At 36.3% G+C, this 25,121-nt stretch overlaps 1 long non-coding RNA gene across 2 annotated transcripts in view; it reads right to left on the bottom strand.

The window, feature by feature from the left end:
* LOC123333733 overlaps positions 1-25,121 on the bottom strand; it is a 268,037-nt gene that overhangs the window by 123,397 nt on the left and 119,519 nt on the right. For both annotated transcript variants that reach the window (XR_006551222.2, XR_006551223.2), the window contains exon 2: positions 6,572-6,723. This is a non-coding gene — a long non-coding RNA (uncharacterized LOC123333733). The remainder of the gene's footprint in view (positions 1-6,571; positions 6,724-25,121) is intronic.

Raw genomic sequence — 25,121 nt, 5'->3', positions numbered from 1 at the left:
AAAGAAGATCTAATGACTTAAGCAAAGTATAAAGGTTTATGTTGTTTCAGTTCAGTTCAGTCGCTCAGTCATGTCCGACTCTTTGAGACCCCATGGACTGTAGCACACCAGGCTTCCCTGTCCAGCACCAACTCCTGGAGTTTGCTCAAACTCATGTCCATTGAGTCAGTGATGCCATCCAACCATCTCATCCTCTGTCATCCCCTTCTCCTCCTGCCTTTGCCAGCATCAGGGTCTTTTCCAATGAGTCAGTTCTTCACATGATGTGGCCAAAGTATGGGAACTTCAGCTTCAGCATCAGTCTTTCCATTGAATATTCAGGAATGATTTCCTTTAGGATTGACTGGTTTGATCTCCTTGCTGTTCAAGGGACTCTCAAGAGACTTCTCCAATAGCACATTTGAAAAGCATCAATTCTGCAGCACTCAGCTTTCTTTGCATAACATGAAATCCAGAGGTAGATAGTACAGGGCTGTTATGGAGGGTCCAAAATGACCAGAAGAAGCTCGATCTTTTTTTTCTTTTAACTTTCTCCCTGGCCATCCTTGCCTCATGATGCTTATGCTCAAATTACTTATTCATGGCCCAATATGGTCTCTGAAATGATTGGTCAACATCTATAGAAAGCATGTAAGAAGAAAAGAGAAACAAACAAGTGTACATCACAGCTGAAAAAGAACCTTTCATGGTCTCCCAGAAGACAGTTCAACTGACATCCTTTCATAGCTCATAATAAAATCAAGATGCAATATTTTAAAGGGAGAATAGATATTGGACAGTCAAGTAGCAGATAGCTCCTATATAAGGTTTTCTCAAAAAAAAGGGAGGGGCGGTGTTTAAAATTTTAAATGAGCTTAAACAGGCATTTGATTCAAATAAAACAAAATTTTGCATCAGGGCACCCACTTTAAATTTAGACTTGCAGAGACAGCACATTGCAAAGCTCAAAGCTTAAATACACTGAGTATCCCAGCAGGAGTTTCAGCTTTGTAAGTCAACTTTCACACCACAAAACTATAATAGTAGAATGATTATTGTTTAAGTGGTAAAATCAGGTAGCCATTTAGCATGTACATTACAGCAACATGAAATAAAAAGAATTAAGACTTGCTCTAAACCTTAGAGCAAGATGGCATTACACAATCAGAATTTCAAAATAAGCATTACATTCGGTCATCATGATGATAAAGAGAAAATGATAGGGAGAGATCAGGAAACTATACATCCTATCATTTCTGTCTAAAATGGCATAGCTTTTTCATTGAGGTGAAATTGTTAGATGAGAAACAGCTATTGTTACCATGGTAACAACATTAAAAATAAAAAGAAAATGTGGGATGTTTCAAACTGTAAGTTCAATTAAAATGCTTACTGAAAAATCAAATAGATCTTGAAACAACACTACAAGATATGTTATGAGACCATAAATTATAAATTATGAACATTCTAAAACTTATTAAGAAAAATAAATTAATTTCATTAAAGGGTGAGTATTGAAAAGTATGGTTTTAATAATAGCAAAAGAGTTCTAGTATTCTAATTGTTGGACATCTTTTACTGAAAAGTTAAACAAGATGTGAAAGCAATCATCATAAATAACAAGTTGTTTAAACAAACCAAAAATAAATAGCAAAGACTCACATGAACATACATAAAACTGCACTGTTCCTTTTCCATTGATGTGCATTTGTATGGGATGAGTGTAAATATAATTGCTATGGACAATCCTGCATTGACAGTTTCAACAACAAACATAATGTAGATACCTCCAATTCCATTTTTCCCATCTCGCTACTGTCCTTCCCCAGACAAGTAGGGACCAAACACTGATAACAGCCTGAATCATTCCCCAGAGAGTCTCTTCCACCAAAGTATGTCTTGATTTCCATCAGTCTGCTCTCTTTATTGTACCATCCTAGTGAGAGCCAACTCTAGATCTTCTCTTGGAGTCATGTAACACCCTCCTAAATGATCTTCCTGCTTCTGCTCTTGCCCTTTCAGTTGATTATTCACAAAGTAGCTGGAATAATCGTCATAACTTTATGTCACTCTGCTTTAAACTTCTCCATGTCTTCTCATTGCCCTCAGAATACAAGATAAATTTCTTATTTTGTTCTGCAAAACTCTGAACGATTTAGCTCTTATCTAACAGTTGACTTTATCCTTTACTCTAGCTACTGTGAGCTGACAAGCTTTGTTTTCTTCTGTCTTAGAGCACCTAAATTATTTCTGTATATGAATACTTGCACTGCAGTCCGCCTTGATCAGGAAGTTTTCCTCCCTTACAACTAGTTCCTTCACTTGTTTACTTTTCAGTTCAAATTCCTTAGAAGGCTTCTCTGTCCTACCTATTTAAAAAAAACACAACTTACTGTCATTTAGTTCATATCGCTTTTCTATTTTACTCTCATAATAATTCTTAATACTATCTGCATTAGTCTTATTTCATTAATAATTAAATTACTTTGCCTGTGCTTACTCAAATATAAGGTTTTTGAAAATAGATACCTTATTTGCTTTTTACAACTATTTCACAATACTTGATCAGTGTCTGACATTCATTAAACAACTCAATATATATTTGGAATAGGTTTTAATGAAAATTTTACAAAAATAAATATAATAAATGAAAGAATCACTTGTATAAAGGAAAGGATCTATGGTAAATATGTCATCTAAAAATCATATTCATTGCAGAAATACATGTCTGTGGGCAGCAGGAATCATTAATGTCATTGCTTTTCTTTAACAAATTATTAAAGGCAAGTTATGAATCCCCAGACTACGTGAGAAGAATATAGAGAAAATAGAACAAAATATTAAAGTTATTAGGAAAAAGAATAATGCTGAAATGTGGAGTTAGAAGAAATTTGACATTTTTCAGACATCTGCTGAAAAGAGCTTTCAAAAAAAAAAATTAAGAGCACTGTGTGCCAGTACTTAAAAGAAACAGAAATTAATGGGAGAGAAAAAATAATAGAGGAACAGTAAGGTAAAAGGTTCTTTACAATCTCTTGAAGTCATTACTAGCTACAAACAAATGTTTATTATATCCAAGCCTAACTTCTCTCAATGAAGCTTTGAAGGCAAAAGCATAAAAATAGCATAAAATAACAAAGATGATTTCTAAAGTCAACACTCAAAATTAAACAACAGTAAAATCTTCCAGAAATTTCAGCAGAGTAAGAAGAGTATAAGAAAGTACAGATTCTGAAAGTACATTAGACTTCCAAAATAGGGTCTAATAGCATGAATTCATAATCCCCTCTTCTTTCTCATGATGTTGAAACTATGCAACTCAGACTGGGGCTTGAACCCACGGGTGAAGACTCAAACCCAACCAAAACCTAGATTGGGACTAAAAGTCAGTCTTTAACTAAGACACACCTGGTCTCAGGACTTAATGAAGCTCAGGTTCTTGGTCTTGTCTCAGAAAGAATTCAGTTAGAGACAAAGTGATAGATAAAATCTGTGAAAGTGAAAGTGTTAGTCCTTCAGTCTTGTCCAACTCTTTGTGACCCCATGGGCTGTAGCCCACAAGGCTCCTCTGTCCATGGAATTCCCCAGGCAAGAATACTGGAGTGGGTAACCATTCCCTTCTCCAGAAGAACTCCTCAATCCAGGGATTGAACCCAGGTTTCCTGCATTGCAGGCAGATTCTTTATCATGTGAGCCATCAGTGAAGCCCTGATGGCAAAGAGTGAATTTATTTAGAGAGAAACAGTCCACAGAGTGTTGGCTGTTTCAGAAGGCAAGAGTGCTCTCAGTACTGTCAGTTTTTTTCATAGGGGTGGGTAATTCCATAGGCTAATGAGTGGGAGGAATATTCTGGCTATTTGGGGGAAGGGGGTGGGGATTTCCAAAAATTGGGCCACGGCCCACACTTTGACCTTTCTGATTCGCCTTGGAACTGTCATGGCGTCTGTGGGTGTCATTTAACTTGGGAATATGTTCCAATGAGCATATACTGAGGTTCAAGTTCTAGTGGGAGTTGACTGTCATCTTCCTATTTGGTCTGATCAGTTTATGTCATGTCCTTGGGTTATATCCTTCTCTTAAAGGTTGTGCTCTGTCCTCTTCTCTCCTGTTTCAATCAAATTTCAACCTTTCCTTTTTGTAAATGTATTTTTTGCTTTTTCTGCATTCTTGATATTTTCCATCATTCTCCAAATTCATTTCCTAAATCAAAGCCTGGATGGCACTGGAAAAATTACTTGATTTACCTGAGAATTAATTCTCTTGTGAATTAGATGAAAAGTGATAACTCTACCCATATATGTTTTAGTTATATTGATTCCAGTTGCTCTTAGCAGTAAGTGGCAGCTTGCAGCAAGCAGTAGCTGGAAGCAACGTCTTAGTTTACCAGACCAGGAGTCCTAACCACTGGACCACAGAAGCCAGCTGTAATGGCTAAGGTCCCTAGTCTTGCCTGCCTAGTCAAGAACAAAATCAGGCAAGAAGGCAGAAGGTAAAGAGTAAGTAAAAAGTTTATTGAAAAAAAAAAGTACATGCAGAAAGGCACATGCGTGAGCTCAGAGTGCAAGTCGCGCCTTTGGGAAGTTTAAATCCTTTATAAGGGGGCAGTTCTCCAAGTTGAGTCTTTGTCTTCCCTCTGGCCGAACACCTTGCTTTGTTTCCCCTGGTTGATTTGTCTTAGGACCCTCCCCTGGGGTGAGCATGCACACCTTAGCCAAGATGGATCTCAAAGTGAAGGTTTTTGGGAGGAGCAAGATTCATTATGGCCTGGAATTATCCTCTGACTTTGGAATCCAAGGGTCCTTTCTGGGCATGTGTTGTTGTTGTTCAGTCTCTCAATCATGTCCGACTGTTTGCAACCCATGGCACGCCAGGCTTCTCTGTCCTTCACCATCTCCCATATCGTGCTCAAACTCGTGTTCATTGACTCGGTAATGACATCCAACCATGTCATCCTCTGTTGTCCCCTTCTCTTGCCTTCAATCTTTCCTAGCATCAGGGTATTTTAAAATGAGTCAGCTCTTCACATTAGGTAGCCAAAGTATTGGGGTTTCAACTTCAGTATCAGTCCTGGACATGTATACTGAAGCCCACCAATCTTTTATCTCAGGAAAGGCAGAGAGGAGGCTGGCTGATTGTAAATGTCAAATCTAGAGCCTGTCTACCTCTACCTCAATATGTCTTAATTTGTATTTCTCAAATATTTCGGTTTTTGGATTTTTTACACACTTGAAAATTATCAGGACACCCAAAATAGATTTTATACTGGATAAATTTTAGATGTACATTTGTCATCTTGGAAATTAGAACTGAGAAAAAAAATTAAAAGTGTATATATTAATTTACTTAAAATAATTGTGATAAACCTGCCACATATTAATATAAAGACATGTTTTATAAAAATTAGCTGCAGTTTTTAAACAACAATAAAGCTAGTGAATTACAGTTTTACAAGTTCCTTAATGTCTAGATTGATAAAAGAGAGCTGAATTCTTTTATCTGCTTCTGCTTTTACCATGTTGCTATACTTTGCTCTGTTTGAAGTTTATGAAGAAATTCTTACCTTATAGTACTTTGATAACATTATTTTAATAATCTTTTCAGATCATCTTAGATCTTATTCCTAGATACTACACCAAAACTCATTAAGTGGTAGTGTCTTAAAGAAGAGAAGTGGTAAACTGGACTCCATTAAAATTTTTAAAACTTCTGCTCTTTAAAACATGCCATGAGAAGATGAAAAGGCTAGACAAAGACTGAGAGAAAAGAATGAAAATCACAATCCGATAATAGAGTTATATTTAGACTCTAGGAGATCTTGAAACTCAGTAACAAACCAAACCACTGAATAAAAAATAGAGGATTTGGGCAGATACTTCACTAAAGAAGATAAACAGATAGCAAGATTGTGGACATACAGAAAATACAAACTAAACTACAGTGAAGCAAATCATTCACCATTAAGACATAGTCCTGCTGCAGTTGGCCTGAAAGAGAGAAGAAGCTGCTCTTGAGCATGGGAAACTTGAGCCTGATGGATTTGTTCATTATCTTGATTGAGGGGATGGTTTCTCAAGTGTATACCTTAGTCAAAACACACCAAACTGCATGCCCCAAATATATGAAATTTATGATATTTCAATTAAATCTCAGTAGACATATTAAAATTGACAAATATTCAAGTGTGCAAATTTAATAACATTCAAAGATATTCATTTTTATTAAATGAAATTTGTTTTTGTTTTTGTTTTTTTGAGGGGGAGCAGTACATGACAGTGAAGAATAGTGACTACTTACATGTTTTGGTGTACTGCCTTGATTTGCACTAAGGTACCAGCAATTTTACAGTCTATGATTTCACACCATCAGAGTAAATGTTATCACATAGAGTTGTTCTAGGATAAATCAGGAAATTTTAAAGAATGTATTCTACACTGGATTATGTCAGCACTCGTTGTTAATGAGCATTATTTATACACACACAAACACACACACATCTTCAGGAAAAATGTGGAACTGACTCTGGATGATAGAAAAACATAAGTCCAGGTATACTTCATGCATAAATTCATCCACAGATCAGCTATTAACTTACTGTTTGCAGTTAAATCTGAAAGTTTAGAAGTTGCTCTCTTATTGGAAAGTGGCAGTGCCATCATTGGCTTTACTGATTTTTCACCCAGCAAGCATTCAGTCGTGTCAACAGTTCAATGCATTCTTGTTCTCTCAGTCATTGTGTATTCTCTCCTGTCAATAAAATAAGATAATTTAATGGCAGACATTTCTCTGACTTCGTCATTTCTAACTTGAAATGCAAACAATGGTTGGCTACTAAGAGATTACCACACCTACTTTTATACTATTGCTCTCTTTTAAAGATAATTCTGAATCTTTGGACTTAGCATGGAATTGAAACTTAACTGGCTGCATATACTATTGAAATAAGTTATATGGCATGAGATAACAATTTGGTGAATTATTAATATACCCAAATCCAAAAGAAATCTATAATTTAATAATTGTGCTTTTCATTGGCAATTTTTAATTCTTTCTCTCTTCCACTAATGAGAGAAATTTTTGGTATGTCAGTTTATACATAATTTTTCTATAGTTTTAGATATAGGTAGTATAATCTTACAATAAGAAAGTGAGTTTTCTCATTTTTTATTAAGTCAATGATCCACCTTTTAATATAAGTTGCTCAGTTTAATGGAAGAAAAGGAAAAAATGTGGAAGTGCTAAAAATAATAGTTAAAGGATGAGGGGGAACAGACTCATACTGGTTTAACTTTCCACAGACCTATCTTTAGTCAACTGACCTATTTTGAGGCCTACTTTTCCCCTAACCTTACCCCCCACCTTCTTTCCTCCTGATTCTAAATTTGGAGACTGAGGTTTACTGTATAGATTAGTTTTCTTTCCTCACTCCTGCTCCAGAGTGAGCAATTCTAGGCTTCGAGTTTCTTGGCTCTGTTTTATTCATCATCATCCTTTCCTCTCTTTCTTCTAGAAATTTATTAAAATCTTTAATCATCCAAAGAATCCTTTTCAACAAATGGAGTCATTTCCTTTTGTGTCTGCTTATTGTCATTACATTGTTTCTTTAAAGAACAGGAAGCAAAGGTATATACTCAAGTCATCATCTTGATGCATAAGCTGCATCAATTTAGTTGCATTTCATTTGAACACTTCTTTAATTCTTATAAATTACAAAAATTACAATTAAGAATTTTAGGGAGCATTTCTCTCAGGGTCACTTGAGATTCTGCCTCTTGGGCTTGAAGTATTAAAAGTTTTCATTGAATAAAACATAACTTTCAATTTTGAGGTTGGGAAAATATTTTTTAGTCGAAGATTATGACCAGCCAACAAAGGTACCAGAGCAGATTCCCTTACTTTGCTTGAACTCTACAAGGATTCAGAGCCTTGGTACCAGCAGAGGCCTCCTGTGCCCATCCACCTCCATGGAGTTCAGATGAATTTGGGTGAATCTATCCTGGCTCTAGGATTTACTGTTATTGGTTGATGATACTGTTTTATTAAGTGAGGGAATAGGTTATCCTTGAAACTTAGTTTCAAGAAGAGGTACCTGGGTTATCCTCAATTGAAGGACTAGGTAAATTTTGCTCAGTTTAGGCACTGAGTGGGTTATCCTCAGTGAAGGGAACTGGGAAATCTCAGTTTACATACTGAGTGGTTGTGAGTTAGTCACTCAGTCATGTCCTACTCTTTGCAACCCCTTGGACCAAGCTCCTCTGTCTGTGGGATTCTCCAGGCAAGAATCCTGTAGTGGGTTGTCATCTCCTTACAACTGAGTGGTTATCCCCAGTTTAAAGATTGGAAAGATCTGAGTATCTAGGGGGTAATACCAACCTGTGAATGTTCCTTGAATTGGCTACCTTAATAGAGTTTGTTGAAATGAAACTAAAATCTTATGAGAGCATTAAAGGAAAACATGGGGAGAACGCTCTGACAAATCACAGCAAGATTTTTTTGGCCCACTTCCTAGAGTAATGAAAATAAAAATAAACAAATGGGACCTAATTAAACTCAAAAGCTTTTGCACAGCAAAGGAAATCATACACAAAATGAAAAGACAATCCTCATAATGGAGGAAGAAAATATTTGTAAATGAAGTGTCTGACAAGGGATCAATCTCCAAAATACACACACATAGTTTATGCAGTTCAGTAAAAAAAAAAAAAAAAAAAAAAAAAAATGGGCAGAAGACTTAAATATGCATTTCTCTAAAGAAGATATACAGATGGCCATAAAGCACATGAAAAGATTCTCAATGTCACTAATTATTAGAAAAATGAAAATCAAAACTACAATGAGGTATCACCTCACACTGGTGAGAATGGCCATCAACAAAAAATCTCCAAACTATAAATGCTGAAGAGAGTGTGGAGAGAAGGGAACCCTAACACATTCTTGGTGGGAATGTAAATTGTTATAGCCTCTATGGAGAGCAGTATGGAAATTCCTTAAAAAACTAAAAATTGAGCTACCATATGATCCTACAATTCCACTCCTGGGCATATATCTGGAGAAAACCATAATTCAAAAAGGTACCTGCATCCCAGTGTTCACTGTAGCACTGTTTACAATAGCTAGGGCTGGAAGCAACCTAAATGTCCATTGACAGAGGAATAGATAAAGAAGCTGTGGGATATATATATATATATATATATATATATAATGGAATATTAATCAGCCATAAAAAGAACAAAATAATGTGATTTGCAATAACATGGATGGACCTAGAGATTGCCATACTAAGTGAAGTTAAAGAAAGACAAATATGATATTATATTACTTATATGTGGAATATTAAAAAAATACAAATGAACTTGATCACAAAACAGAAACAGAGTGACAGATGTAGAAAACAAACATGATTATCAAGGCAGAAAGAGGGGATGGGAAAAATTGGGAGATCAGGATTGATACATATACAGTACTATGTATAAAATATATTACCAATAAGACCCTACTGTATAGCGGAGGGAACCCTACTCAATACTCTGTAATGAACTATGTGGGGAAAAAAAATCTATAGAAAAGTGAATACATGTTTATCTTATTCACTTTGCAATACAGCATAAAGTAACATAACAATGTAAGACAATTCTACTCCACTAAAGATTTTTTTAAAAGAATTTTAAATGAACTCATCCCGTATATATATATATAGAGAGAGAGATGATAGATGGATATGCAGAAAATAGCACAAAACATAGAGAGTGTCAATTATTCTCTGTGGAAAAACATAAAACTTCAAAAATGAGTATGGTCACAAATTAAGAAATAATCTGCCTTCTCAAAAGGAATAGCTATTACAATTAAAAAATCATAGGCAATAAAGTAATGGGCTTACCATAGCTGACAATAAAAATGGATAGGGCTGGAATATTTAAAGCATTTTTTTTTTCAGTAATTATATATACTTAGCAGATTGGTGCAAATATAAGTATTGGTTTCAGATTTATTTTAAAGACGTATCACATGTAGGGCTTTGGATTTGAGCTGGGTTGGTTGAGGGGCAGGTAGAGCACAGACTTTCGACTGTGGACTAAAATGTCTATGACCTCTCTAGAGTGGAGTATCAGGGTTCCAAGTAGAAGTATTTCTAGAAAAAGTGTTCCAGTTGGCACTGTGAAAGCTGCATAGTGAAGCTGTGTCCTACACACTATTCAGTTTCCATGTTGTTTATGGAACACCCCAGTCACCAATGGGAGCTGGATGACTTCCCTGGTGTCATCCAGCTAAGTGGCTAAGACTCCCTACTCCCAATGCAGGGGGCCTAGGTTCGATCCCTTGTGGGGGAACAAGATTCCACATGCTGCAATTACAAGTTCATGATGCAGCTAAAGATTCTACTTGCCACAACTAAAAGATCCTACATGCCAAAACTAAGATCTGGCGTAGACAAGTAAATAAATAAATAATTTTTAAAATGAAACAAACAAACAAAAACCAATGGAAGCTGTGTCTGCCTTCAGCCTTCCCAGCAGAAACCAGATGTGTGACTTTAAAAAGCCTGAGGCATGGTACGGAGAGGGAGGAGGGATCAGGATGGGGAACACATGTATACCTGTGGCGGATTCATGTTGATACATGGCAAAACCAATACAATATTGTAAAGTTAAAAAATAAAATTTAAAAAAAAAACCATCTTAGAATCAGATATTCCAGCTTCAAGTATTTTGGCCCTATCTATACAAGTCACCCTGAGCCATTCAGGCTATCCAGATGAGGCTCCAGATATTGTAGGCTAAGAAGGTCGGACCCCACTACCCCCTCTCTGGCTGACAGAGTCCATAGGAATATTAAAATCATTTAGGTCATTTGATTTTGGGGTGGCTTACAACACACAATATATACTGGGAACACCAGAAACTAGACAAATTGAGTGGCACTGGCCAAATAATGTTGTATTATCCATCACAGAAAAATGTATACCACTTAGAATTGCATGTAATCAAAATTTTTGCCAATAAAACATTCTCACAAAATGGCAAAGGACATTGGAAGAGCATTATTTGCCTATTTAAAGCAAAATAAAATCATCTGAAGCCTTCCCTTTATTCTGTGTAGTAGTATTGATTTTAAAATATTAAAATAATCCTTCAACCAACCACTTTTCAAAAGTGATAGGTCTATACAGCCACATAAAACTGTTCTATTTCACAGTTTACTTTTTAATCTTTTTTCTTTTTTTATTGATCTCCAAAAGCTTCCAGAGGAGACACTTTTGATGTATAATAAAGTATCTATTCTTTAGAAAATCTATTTTTCCCCCACATAACAATTTGAAAGAGGATCACTGCTGTAATTTGATGTTACTTTGCACTTTTTCAGAAAAATATTTTAAGTAGATTATTTTGCTAAATCACATCATGATTAAAATGCATACTTAAATAGATGATATATTGATGGATACAAACAAATTTGATTTAGTAAATCAGTTACTTTATACAAAAATTTTTTTGAGTTCAATTGAAATTCAGGATATTTCTCTATTGAATCAAATGCTTTCTTAATTCGAAGTTGAAAACAAAGGAATGGAAGTTGTGTGGCAATTATCTGACAACAGCTTACAAATAATATCATTCTGTTTAAATTTAATTTAGAGTACATAAAAAGGGACTTCCCCGGTGGTTCAGTAGTTAAAGTGCTGTGCTTCTAATGCAGGGGGTGCAAGTTCAAACCCTGGTCAGGAAACTAAGATCCCACATTCAACAAAGCAAAACACACACACACACACACACACACACACACACACACACAGAATATTGACAGCATATAGATTGTGAGTTTTAATTTCAGGATCATTGCTTATGAGAAAGAGAAATACTTTTCAAAGTCAATTCTTACAAATTTAAACCTATAAACTATTTCCAAAATCACCTTCTATCTATGGTGAAAAGAAATACAAACTCATTTTCTTTTTCCTCCTACTAAATCTTGACAGCCTTGGAGATGTGGTTCCTTAAACCTAAAGCAAGGGTTTCTGTGGTGGCTCAAGGGTAAAGAACCCTCCTGCCAATATAGGAGACTCAAGAGACATGGATTCAATCCCTGGGTCTGGAAGATCCCCTGGAGGAGGAAATGGCAACCCACTCCAGTATTCTTGCCTGGCAAATTCCATGGACAGAGAAGCCTGGCGAGCTTCAGTCCATGGGGTTGTAAAGAATCAAAAAAGACTAAAGGATTAAATAACACAAAAACAAACCTCAGGCAGGCACTGGCAAAAGGGGAGGGAAGCCCTGGGCCTACCAATTTAATGCAGCCTTTCTTTAAAAAAAAAAAAAAAAAAAATTCCTGCATACGTACATCTTATTAAACCAGTTAATCCTAAAGGAAATCAACCCTGAATATTCATTGGAAGGACTGATGCTAAACCTGAAGCTCCAGTACTTTGACTACCTGATGTGAAGAGCAGACTTCTTGGAAAAGACCCTGATGCTGGGAAAGATTGAAGGCAGGAGGAGAAGGGGACAACAGAGATGAGATGACTTGATGGCATCGCTGATTTAATGGACATGAGTCTGAGCAAACTATAGGATATGGTGAAGGACAGGGAAGCCTGGTGTGCTGCAGTCCATGGGGTTGCAAAGAGTTGGACATGACTTACTGACTGAACAGCAACAAGGCCCACATAAGGCTGTTTTGAAGTACTAACAGGCTGAGAAATCAATATGTGTTCAAAGCACATAGCAGAGAACTATTACAAAGTACTTTATTTATATAGTATTAAAGATATTAATGATATTTTAATAGCTAAAATTAAGATCTAGATCCTGGCACTTAAAATAATCCTGGTAAAGACGTAAAAGTTGAAATCTGCATTTCAAAAACTACTTGCAAAATAAATATGCAAATATCGTTTATTATTTTTTATTGAAATCCCTATGAAAAAGACATGCAAGGTGGATAAATAAAGGAAGATAGTCCCCTAGAGCTCCACTGAAGTAATTTCTCTGCATATAAGTTACTTCCAGGTGAGAGACTCTAGATTCATATTAAAGAACATGGAACACGTACATTAAAGGGCAGCACGGGGGTCTTTGCTTGGCTCACTCTTCTAGATGGTGGTCGAATACATTGCTCCTCATCTGGAGTTATTTTACTTACCTCTGAGTAATATGTTTCATTTCTTAAATGAAAGAGCAAGAGAAATTCAAGAAACTAATTATCAAACAGATCAAAACCAAAATGCAGAAACCCCAAGTTGAAATTTAAACACAAATGAATTGTGTGTTTTTTTAAGCTGAATAGTTTTTATTTTTTGACACTCATTCCCTCAGTCTCTATTAACTGCTCACTCTTATCAATCTTTTCCTGAAATATTTTCCAAAACATTTCCCATTATTTTACTTTTATTTTTGCTTTCCTTTTTTACTATATTTCCCCCTTACAGTCAAGCATATTGTGTAATTTTCTGTGACACTCAGCAGGTTCATGACCACTAGAAGAGTATTTGATCAAATCCAAGCTTATGGCTAAAGTTTGTTGAAGGTGACAGGAAGAAATCTAAAGAGAAGAAAATAGAGAAAGAAAAACATAATTGCAAGGCAAACTGGAATACTGTAAGATGGCTATAAAGTGAAAATGGCCTTGGTTCAAAGCTGTGCAAACCCCAAAATACATGTTTCTTTATTATTTACTCCTATGACTGCCCCTCATCACAATAAACTTTGTTTTGAAATATAATTTATATCAAATAAAATATTTCAATTTTATTTTTAAATTTCTATGAGTTTGATAGATGTGTACACCTGCACTACACAGTTAAGATGAATAAATTTCCATAATGCCAGAAAGTTCCCCTGTCAACTTTCACTGTTTTGTACTTAAGTTGACTGTTTGTCTCTCTTCCTAAAGTGGATAAAAACTCTTTGAGGGAAGGCAGTATATTTGTTAATGATTATTCCACATCACAAAGTATAGTGTCTAAATCAAAGTAAGTGACAAATGCTCATATGCAAAATTAATGACTAATATGAGGGAGACTAAATAGATGATGTGGAAGATGACAGGGTGGTGACTTTTATGGAAAGGATATCAATTGAGACTGAACATACTATATGTAAAAATACAACTTTCATTACATGGCACAAAGAAAGAATATCATTAATTTTTGGTTGTATGTGATTGTAATTGAATTTTTCTTGCAATAACCTAACTAAAAGAATCGATGCCTTAATTAGGTTTTATATTAATCAGGGATTGCAACTGACAGAAAAAATAGTCCTAAATAATTATCAAAATAAATAAATTATTAATAAATGTATCCAGGAGAAAAATGTAGTAACATTTTCACTTGACCAAAAAAATGATTCAAAACTCACTGGGATTTTCTTTCTCTATTTTGTTTCCTCTTCAAACCCTCATCCCCATCCAGCATGAAGGACATACAGTTTGTAGAATTCAGAGATCAAGCTTTAATGCCAATAGCATCGAAAATAAAAGTGGTTTCTTTACTTTGAGTCAGTTTAAAATACATTGAGGCCATGAACTGATATGATTGATTTAAGTTAAAAGCATTCTTATTACTATGCCTCTAGCTCACAACAACTTTTATTAAGAAATCATGACAGAAAGACAAAAGAATTCTTTCAAGATTTCTTCAAAATCATGTCTTCTTAAGTTAAATTAGAGTTAATATAAAATTAAGTTGTTTGGAAATCTTCCTTTTTAATTAGAACATGACTTATTTGAGGAAAAAAAAAATCATAGGCATTACTGTAACTCAAAATATGCAGTATATCTCTTTTAGAGAAAAAGGCACTTTGTACCTGAGGGTAATAGAACATATATTCTAGGTTTTATATATATATATATATATATATATATATATAAATTTTATATATATATAAAATATCAGGACACAGTGTGAAGAGAACAGAGTGCCTCTAGAAACTCAAGTGCAATCATTGAGACAACCACCGAACCTCATCAGTACAGACTAATAGAATGGCAGGGGAAAAATCAGATCAGATCTAGTGGGACTAAGGAGAATGGTTTTGTAAAAGAAGTGACCTCCATGAGAGCAACCAGATGGTCCAATGAACACCGAGAAACACATGTAGCTAACCCCATCATGGTACCCAAAATTTTAAATAATAGTAACTTTGGGGGTGATAGAATTTTCAAGTCATGGGCATAAACATCAGAGGATATTCCTATTAAAAGACTGAAAATCATCTGAATAACACCTCCCACTGGAGCTTCCTGAACCTGCTGTATCTATGCCCTCTGTAGTCACCTCCACATTGAGTCTAGGTTTGGCCGTGTGACTTGCTGTGGCCAACAGGACAAGAAGAAATTTAACACAAGCAGAGACATAAAACACTCTTTTACACTGGAGCTTAAACTATGCACACTTCCCACATGTGAAGACGCCCAGGATAATAAGCTACAGACATGCGTCTTAGAAGACAGGTAGCATTAACCACCTAGTGTGCAGAGAGGCCACATGGCCTCAAATGAATGACTGAAGCCACATGATATCTCCCATTGAGAACAACCATGGCAACCTCCACTTGAGTCCAGGCCAAATTTCTGAGCCACAGAATCATGAGAAAATGTTTATAATAATTTAATGATAATTTTAAGCCAATAATTGTTGGGGTGTGTGTGTGTGTGGGCACTGTGCTTGTTGTGCTTAGTTGGTCAGCCATGTCCGACTCTTTGTGACTCCGTGCATGGGGATTCTCCAGGCAAGAATACTGGAGTGGGTTGCCATGCCCTCTTCCAGGGGATCTTCCCCACCCCGGGATTGAACCCAGGCAGACTCTTTACCTTCTGACCATCAGGGAAGTCTAGGAGTACTGGAGTGGCTAGCCTATCCCTTCACCAGGGGATCTTTCTGATCTAGGAATCGAACTGGGGTCTCCTGCATGCCAGGCAGATTCGTTACCAGCTGAGCTGTGTGTGTGGAATTACAGATAAATATTTGATTTGGGTTTCTCTGATGGCTCGGTGGTAAAGAATCTGCCTGCCAATTCAGGAGATGCAGTTTCAATCCCTAGGTCAGGAATATCCCTTAGAGAAGGAAATGGCTACCCACTCCAGTATTCTTGCCTGGATAATTCCATGGACAGAGGAGGCTGGTGGGCTACTATCCATGAGCTCACAAAAAGTTGAACAAAACTGAGCAAGTAAATAACAAGAGCAACATAGAAACAGTACCTTGAAATGGAGCACTGTCACAGCAAAAGCCTAAAATGATGTGGCATTGTCAAGGAATATAAGGAGATTGATAATAAAGGAGAAAACCAGGAGGAGGCCTGAGTCAGTTTGGAGGAACTGCAAATAAACTGCTACTATTTCTGTAAAAGTGGTGAAGAAAGGGCTGCTGGAGGGGCATGGGGGGTTGAGGACCAATATATGCTGAGGTAGAATAATTAGCCGGCATGAAAGAGCCTTAAAAAATCACTGTATCTAATGAATTGTTGGATCTGGCTAAGGACATGTCCTGGCAGTTTTTGCAAGTATCATCTGGCCTCTTTCAGCTGAGTTTCCTAAGGTATGAGGACAAAGAGGAGAGACAAAAAGGAACCCTTCATTTTGCAAGTGTTTTCGAGGAAAAATAGAAGTGACTCGCTGGTTTGGAAAATAAAGCATTTACATTTTCAGTCTATCTAGCAAAAATCCGTAAAGCAGTAAGTTGCCTCAAGGGAAAGATCAGCAAAGTTGTGGTAGAAGGCCTTTTCTTAGAATCTCAGAGTGGTTTAAGGGTATGCCAAAAGATTTGTTCAGCTTGACAAAGATGGATTAAAATATCATATTAACATTGCTACACAGTAGCCTAACATCCAGAAGGAGATAGAGGTGTATTATGAAATGAATGACTTCAGGGGCACAAAGCAAGTTCTCCAAAATATCCCAGGAAATTCATAAAGGTCTTTAAATAAGTGTACTACTAAAAATCCTGACAGCTTGGATGGAGAAGCAGGAACTGAGAGGATTCAAAATTAAATGAGGCCTCTTGGCCCTACTTTTGAAATGCATTTTGAGAAGGAATGCTTTGCCAAAAGCATGGACTATTTCTTTTTTGTTTGTGTTTGTTTTTTAATTGAAGCATAGTTGATTTACAATATTAGTTTCAGATGTACAATATATTCATTCAATATTTTTATATAGTCCTTTTATAGATATAAAATATTGGCTATATTCCTGTGCTGTAGCAATATATCCTTTTCACTTATTTCTTTTATTCACAGTAGTCTGTACCTGTTAATTCCCTACCCTAACCTTGCCCCTCCCCTCTTCTCTTTTCTAGGAGTACCTGCTATTTTGCTCTCTTTTTCTGCGAGTTTGTTTCTGTTTTGTTATATTTCTTCATCTGTTTTATTTTTTAAGGGAGGGTAATCTAAAGGGTGGAGCCAAGAACTACAGAGAAAATCAGCATAAGGAGCTGTGTCCAGGGAGGAAAACTGAGGTCTAGTCCGAGACCAGTCCTTGCCCCTAGAATAGGGTCCAGAAACAGGTGTCTGGATTTCAGAAGTTCTCTGGACCAGTTATTATGCTGTCTCTCCTACATTAAATCGGCCCCTGTATTAATTTTCAATTGCTACACTGTACATTACCACAAACTCACTGCCTAAAATAACAAAACTTTTTGTCTCATTGTATCTGGGGGTTAGGAATCTGGGTACCATTTGCTGAGCCCTCTGCTGAGAGTCTCCTGAGGCTAAATTCAAGGTGTCAGCCAGGGCTGTGACCTCTTGTGTTACCTCTTCCAAGATTGCTGTTAGCAGAATTCAGTTTTCCATGGCTGCAGGATGAAGGACCTGAGCTTCTAAAGAACACTCGTCATCCCAGGTTTCATGGTTCTCTTTACAAACTGGTAGTTTGCTTCCTCTGAGGTCAACAGGAGCAGAAATCTCTGATGCTTCACCTCTTTTTAAAATGCTCACCTGGTTAGGTCAGATCCACTTAGTATAATTGCCTTTTTGAGTAACTATAGATGAGAAAATTGTTAATCTAATGGTAAGAAAAAGTGAAAAACCTGCTTAAAACTCGTCATTAAAAAAACTTAGGTCATGGCATCCAGTCCCATCACTTTGTGGCAAATAGATGGGGGAAAAGTGGAAGCAGTGACAGATTTTCTCTTCTGGGGCTCCAAAATCACTGTGGATGGTGACATCAGCCATGAAATTAGAAGACGTTTGCTTCTTGAAAGGATCATTATGACAAATCTAGGCAGCATATTAGAAAGCAAAAACATCACTTTGCCAACAAAGGTCTGTATAGTCAAGCTATGGTCTTTCCAGCAGTCATTTACGGATGTGAGAGTTGAACCATAAAGAAGGCTGAGTGCCAAAGACTTGATGCTTTTGATCTGTGATGTTGGAGAAGACTCTTGAGTTCCTTGGACAGCAAAGAGATTCAACCAGTCCATCCTAAAGGAAATCAAACCTGAATATTCATTGGAACGACTGATGCTGAAGCTGAAGTTCCAATACTTTGGCAAACTGATGTGAGCAACTGACTCACTGGAAAAGATCCTGCTGCTGGGAAAGATTGAGAGCGGGAGGAGAAGGGGTAAACAGAGGATAAGGTGGTTGGATGGCATCGGCAATTCAATGGACATGAACTTGGGCAACCTCCAGGAGACAGTGATGGTCAGAAAGGCCTGGCATGCTGCAGTCATGGCGTTGCAAAGAGTCGGACACAACTTAGTGATTGAACTGCAATAACAGCAACAATTGTAGGAAAGATATTCTATCATATTAACTGTTCATCTACACTCAGGGAACATATTCCAGGAAGAGAGAATCTTGAGGGCATTTAGAATTCTGCCTACCATATCAAGATTGTGGGCTGAATAATCTGTTGTTTAAAGTTTTTTTTGTGTATGTGTGTGTTTTTTTTTTTTTTTTGAAGTCGACCATTATCAAAGTTGTTATTGAATTTGTTACAATATTGCTTCTGTTTTATGTTTTGAGTTTTTGTTTTTGTTTTTTTTGTGGAGAGGCATATAGGATCTTAGCTTTCTGACCATGGATTGAACCTGCACCCTCCTGCATTGGAAGGCAGACTTAACCACTGGAGCACCAGGGAAGTCCCCTGTTGCTGTTCAACTCAGAGGTCTGTGAATGAAGTTTGGGACCTCAGAATAGCTTCATTTACTCACATCCAGGCGATGTGCTCACAAATTTTGGATTTTGAGCCTGGTGCCATAATTAGATAAGATTCTGGAGATCTTGGCAGAAGGTGTGCATGTTGCATATGAAGGGTTATGAATCACTGGGTTCAGTGGAACACTGTGGTGGATCGTTACAGTAACACTGCTCCACAGTGCATCACACTTCTCTGTATACATGCAATTGTGAAGTTTCTTTCTATTTGCACTGAATTTGCCTTGCTTTGGCCAACAAATCCACAGGAAATGTCACACACAGAGCTGGAAAGTTCTTGTTCTTCAAGCTAAAAATCAAAATGACTGTAATCTCAACTCAGGCTAAATGCTTGCCAGCAGGTTTGCTTTCCACAGTGATATGGATTAGTGAATCTGAATCATGTACATCACTTATATTCTCAGATTAAGCACATAAGAAATTTTTATAAATAATGAGAAACAATTTTTTATAAATAATGTCTCACTGTTGGACAAGAGAATTATATATATATATATACACACACACACACACACACACACACATACACACACACACACACACACATATATATGAAATGCTAGAAGAAACTTGTGCTAATTGGATTGGAATCAGAGGATTTTAATATGTATCTCAGGTTTTACATGCATATATATAGGTTGGTAGATGAATGGATGAATACGTACATAGATAGAGACACAAATATAATAATAAACTCCTGTCTGCTGATGGTGTGTAGAAGTAATGAAACCCAGAAGCAATGAAAATACTAGTACCCAGATCTTGGTTCTAATTACTTTTCTCCCTTACAGAAAACAGAGAGTCTTATAGAGAATTTGTTACTCTAATGAGTAGAACCAGGACAATGTAAAATTAACCTGGAATATCTTGCTAGGGGGAAAAAAAAAAGAACTGCTCAAAGATTGATGGATACTGATCTAAAGGTAATAGGAGCCTGATTGAACTTCTCATTGTTAAAAAAAAAAAAAAAAAAGGCTATTTTTTTCACCCTATGCTTAGGATGTTAATTCCAATAATAGAGAAACACCTCATATAAAATACTAATTAGGAAAAGAAAAATAAAATCTCAACAATATGACTGATTCTTAATATTGAAAAAGGCAAACACTGAGATCCTGTGGGCAGGTGCAAAGTTTTGTTTCCAGCACCTTTTCAAAATGTTGAAATATAATGGTAAAATAAACTGAAGAAACTTTCTTCTAAGTAAAATGAAAATGAACAAATTACCTATACTCTTCAGAAACTATTCATTATTTGATCTAAATGATAATAACAGCTAAAACTTACATTGTACTGCTCAAAGCACCTCATATACAATAACTTCATTCCAACACTAAGCCTTCTGTTTAATACTATTATTTCCTCAATTATTAAGATGAGGAGACTGAGACACTAATTTTTCATACACCTGCAGCTAGTTAATGGTAGAACTGGAATTTGAACCAAGGCAAACTCACCCATAATGTTAAGACTCTTAACCACTACTCTGTTTAAATTTTAACTAACTGTAATTACTATGTTAATACTTTAATTAGCATGATAACATCTTCCAAAATTATCCATTGTCAGTTATTTTTCTCCTGAAAATTCTCAATACAGAAATCTCTGCACCTTTAAAAATGAAATATGCCAGAATCCTTACTTATTACGACCCAATTTGCTTCTCTATTATGCATTTTGGGAATCCATTAAAGCTCCTCTTAAAAAAATGAATAAAGACCTCATAATAGGCAAAGGTTACTTCTGTTTTCATCCTCTGAATAAATTAGTATTTAACTGAACTTTTTAATGTCCCCAATGTGATTCATCTGTTTTCATTAAATGCAGTCATTACTCTGGTAACAACATTTATAAACCAAAGTTTTAAATAAGCTAAACTGTATTTAATTGTATGTTCTTCCATCAAATGTTGAAAACTTCTAAAGACATTTTAGTACAAAATACAGTTTAATTTTCTTCCAAATAAACAAAGGTAGTTTTAAAATAATATAATTCTGCTGCTGCCTATTATATACATATTCTGAAGACATATTGCTTGATATTGATCTCTGCAACATTTGAACTGAAATAGTTATAATGTACATGTACATTGTGTATAAAATGAATACAATTTATATATACAAATATGTACATATCAGTTCAGTTCACTCAGTCATGTCCGATTCTTTGCGATCCCATGAACTGTGGCATGCCAGGCCTCCCTGTCCATCACCAACTCCCGGAGTTTACTCAAACTCATATCCACTGAGTCGGTGATGCCATCCAACCATCTCATCCTTTGTCATCCCCTTCTCCTCCTGCCTTCATTCTTTCCCAGCATCAGGGTCCTTTCAAATGATTCACATCAGGTGGCCAAAGTATTGGAGTTTCAGCTTCAGTATCAGTCCTTCCAATGAATATTCAGGAATGATTTCCTTTAGGATGGACTAATTGGATCTCTTGCAATCCAAAGGACTCTCAAGAGTTGCCTCTAACACCACAGTTCAAAAGCATCAATTCTTCGGTGCTCAACTTTCTTTATAGTCCAACTCTCACATCCATACATGACTACTGGAAAAACCATAGCTTTGACTAGACAGACCTTTGACTAGATGGACCTTTTTTGTAAAGAAAAGGGCAACTCTTTCTAGAGACATTTGCATCATCCAGAGCCTTTATAATTTTCAGTCACAATGTCTGTTTTTAATTTAACAAATTGCCAAGCAAACTAAAATAACAAACAAAGCTAACAACAAAAACTACCAAGAGAAATTTACTACATACTGATTCAATATGTGACTCACATATTCAAGTTATCAAAGACTTTAAAAATGCTGTAATTAATAAGTTCAAGGAAATAAAACCTACAATTGACAAACTAGGTACAAGTTTAGAGCCTTTCTCCAAAGAATTGGAATCCATAAAAAAGTCAAACAGTATTTCTAAAACTAGAAAATAAAAAAAAACAAAAATTAAGAATGAATTAGATGGGTTTTAAGATTTCATCCTAAAATGTGAATATAACAGCCAATTCAGAAAGTTCTACTTATTCAAATATTTTTCAAAATGAAAGTTAAATAAAGACACTTTTGGATACACAAAAACTGAATTTGAATTTTCATTAAAGAAATACTGTTGTAACAGGCTATAAAATATTAAAAAGCTTAAAAGAAGATGTTTAATATTTTTATACCTAAAATTATTAAACTCAGTTGAAGTTAAAATGACATGAATGAAGGAACATGCCATGAGGCAAATTAAAAGACTCCTCAATAATGTAAAGATGTCAATTTACCTCAAACTCTATGTATCGGTTTATCATAATTCCTATCAAAAATACAGCAATTTTAAATCAAAATGCTGATTTCAAACTGCAATGGCAATGTAAGTAACCTAAAATGACAAGAACAATCTTAAAGAATCAAGTTGGAGGATTTACACTATCAGACATTAAAACTGATTATAAAGTCACACTGATTAAAATGTGATATTGGCATAAGAATAAAGAGAATGTGGGGGAAAAATAGATTGACAAAGACGGACTTGCAGCTGAGTTACACGAAGATACCACTTCGTCATCACAGGGGGACAATGGTCTTTTTAATAAATGGTGCAATGTCACTTGGGGATATATATGGTGGGGCTGGGAAAAATCTTGACAATTAATATTTCCACATGCCACCATACATAATCTCAACTTTAGACAGATCATAAATCCACATGTAAATTTTAAGATAATAAAGCTTTTAAAAGAAAACAGAGATTATATGACCTTAAAATAAATAAATATTTTAATTAAGATACAAATATTACCAACTCTTTGAGAAGGAAATGTCACCCCAACCCATTATTCTAGCCTGGAGAATTCCAAGGACAGAGGAGCCTGTCAGGCTACAGTCCATGGGGTCAAAAAGAGTCAGACACGACTGAGCAAATAACACACAAACACACATTACTAACTTTAAAAGAAAACAAAGCAACTTGATAAACTGACCACATTAAAATAGATAGGTAAACACCATAAATCTGTTTAAAAGGTAAGTTACAGGGCTTAACATTAAAAAAAAAAAAAAGATATTTTATCTCTCTCTCTCTAAAAGGAGACAATATGTAAACACATATATATTCCCCATATATTAACATGAAAAAGACAACATAGTGGAAAAATAAGTAAAAGATTTGAAGAAGCATTTCAAAACAGAGGATATTCAAATAACAGATGAAAATATGGAAAGGTGTTCAACTTCATCAATTACTGCTGCTGCTGCTGCTAAGTCGCTTCAGTCCTGTCCAACTTTGTGCAACCCCATATGGGGCAGCCCACCAGGCTTCCCCGTCCCTGGGATTCTCAAGGCAAGAACACTGGAGTGGGTTACCATATCCTTCTCCAATCACTAAGGAAATGTAAAAAAACCATAGCAAAATATTGCTCAAATCACCAAAATGGATTAAAGGACAGAATATTTGTTGAAAATAAATAGCAACTAGAATTTGTGTGCACTGATGGTAAAATTTTAAACTGGTACAACATTCAGTTGAGTTCAGTCGCTCAGTTGTGTCCAACTCTTTGTGACCCCCTGGATTGCAGCACGCCAGGCCTCCCTGTCCATCACCAACTCGGAGTTTACTCAAACTCATGTCCATTGAGTTGGTGATCCCATCCAAACATCTCATCCTCTGTTGCCCCCTTTTCCTCCTGCCTTCAGTCTTTCCCAGCATTAGGGTCTTTTCCAATGTGTCAGTTTGCATCAGGTGGCCAAAGTATTGGAGTTTCAAGTTCAGCATCAGTCCTTCCAATGAATATTCAGGACAGATTTCTTTAGGATGGACTGGTTGGAACTCCTTGCAGTCTAAGGGCCTCTCAAGAGTCCTCTCCAACACCACAGTTCAAAAGCATCAATTCTTTGGCACTCAGTTTTCTTTATAGTCCAACTCTCAGTTGCACACATGACCACTGGAAAAACCATAGCTTTGACTAGACAACATTACAATTATTTGATGTGTTTACTGAAGCTAAGAAGATGACTCAGCTGTTCCACTGTAGACACATATACAGAAATATATATATATATGCCTTAATTTTTAGTAACACTGCAAAGAATTGGAATAACTATTGAATTTTAATAAATATATAGATGTTTATTAATAAAAGAATGAATACATAAATTATGACATATAATACTGTAGATTACCATAGAATAAGCAGTGAGTATGTCAAGGCTGTATATTGTCACCCTGCTTATTTAACTTCTATGCAGAGTACATCATGAGAAACGCTGGGCTGGATGAAGCAGAAAATGGAATCAAGATTGCCAGGAGAAATATCGATAACCTCAGATATCCAGATGACACCACCCTTATGGCAGAAAGTGAAGAAGAACTAAAGAGCCTCTTGATGAAAGTGAAAGAGGAGAGTGAAAAAGTTGGCTTAAAGCTCAACATTCAGAAATCTAAGATCATGGCATCTGGTCCCATTCAGTTCAGTTCAGTTCACTCGCTCAGTTGTGTCCGACTCTTTGCGACCCCATGAATCGCAGCACGCCAGGCCTCCCTGTCCATCACCAACTCCCAGAGTTCACCCAGACTCACGTCCATCGAGTCAGTGATGCCATCCAGCCATCTCATCCTCTGTTGTCCCCTTCTCCTCCTGTCCACAATCCCTCCCAGCATCAGAGTCTTTTCCAATGAGTCAACTCTTTGCATGAGGTGGCCTAAGTACCAGAGTTTCAGCTTTAGCATCATTCCTTCCAAAGAAATCCCAGGGCTCATCTCCTTCAGAATGGACTGGTTGGATCTCCTTGCAGTCCAAGGGACTCTCAAGAGTCTTCTCCAACACCACAGTTCAAAAGCATCAGTTCTTCGGTGCTCAGCCTTCTTCACAGTCCAACTCTCACATCCATACATGACCACAGGAAAAACCATAGCCTTGACTGGATGGACCTTTGTTGGCAAAGTAATGTCTCTGCTTTTGAATATGCTATGTAGGTTGGTCATAACTTTACATCCAAGGAG

Source organism: Bubalus bubalis, chromosome 5 (assembly GCF_019923935.1).
Source record: "Bubalus bubalis isolate 160015118507 breed Murrah chromosome 5, NDDB_SH_1, whole genome shotgun sequence".
Taxonomy (NCBI): domain Eukaryota; kingdom Metazoa; phylum Chordata; class Mammalia; order Artiodactyla; family Bovidae; genus Bubalus; species Bubalus bubalis.
The sequence above is the reverse complement of the archived record's forward strand: the minus strand, read 5'-3'. Positions and strand labels throughout refer to the sequence as shown.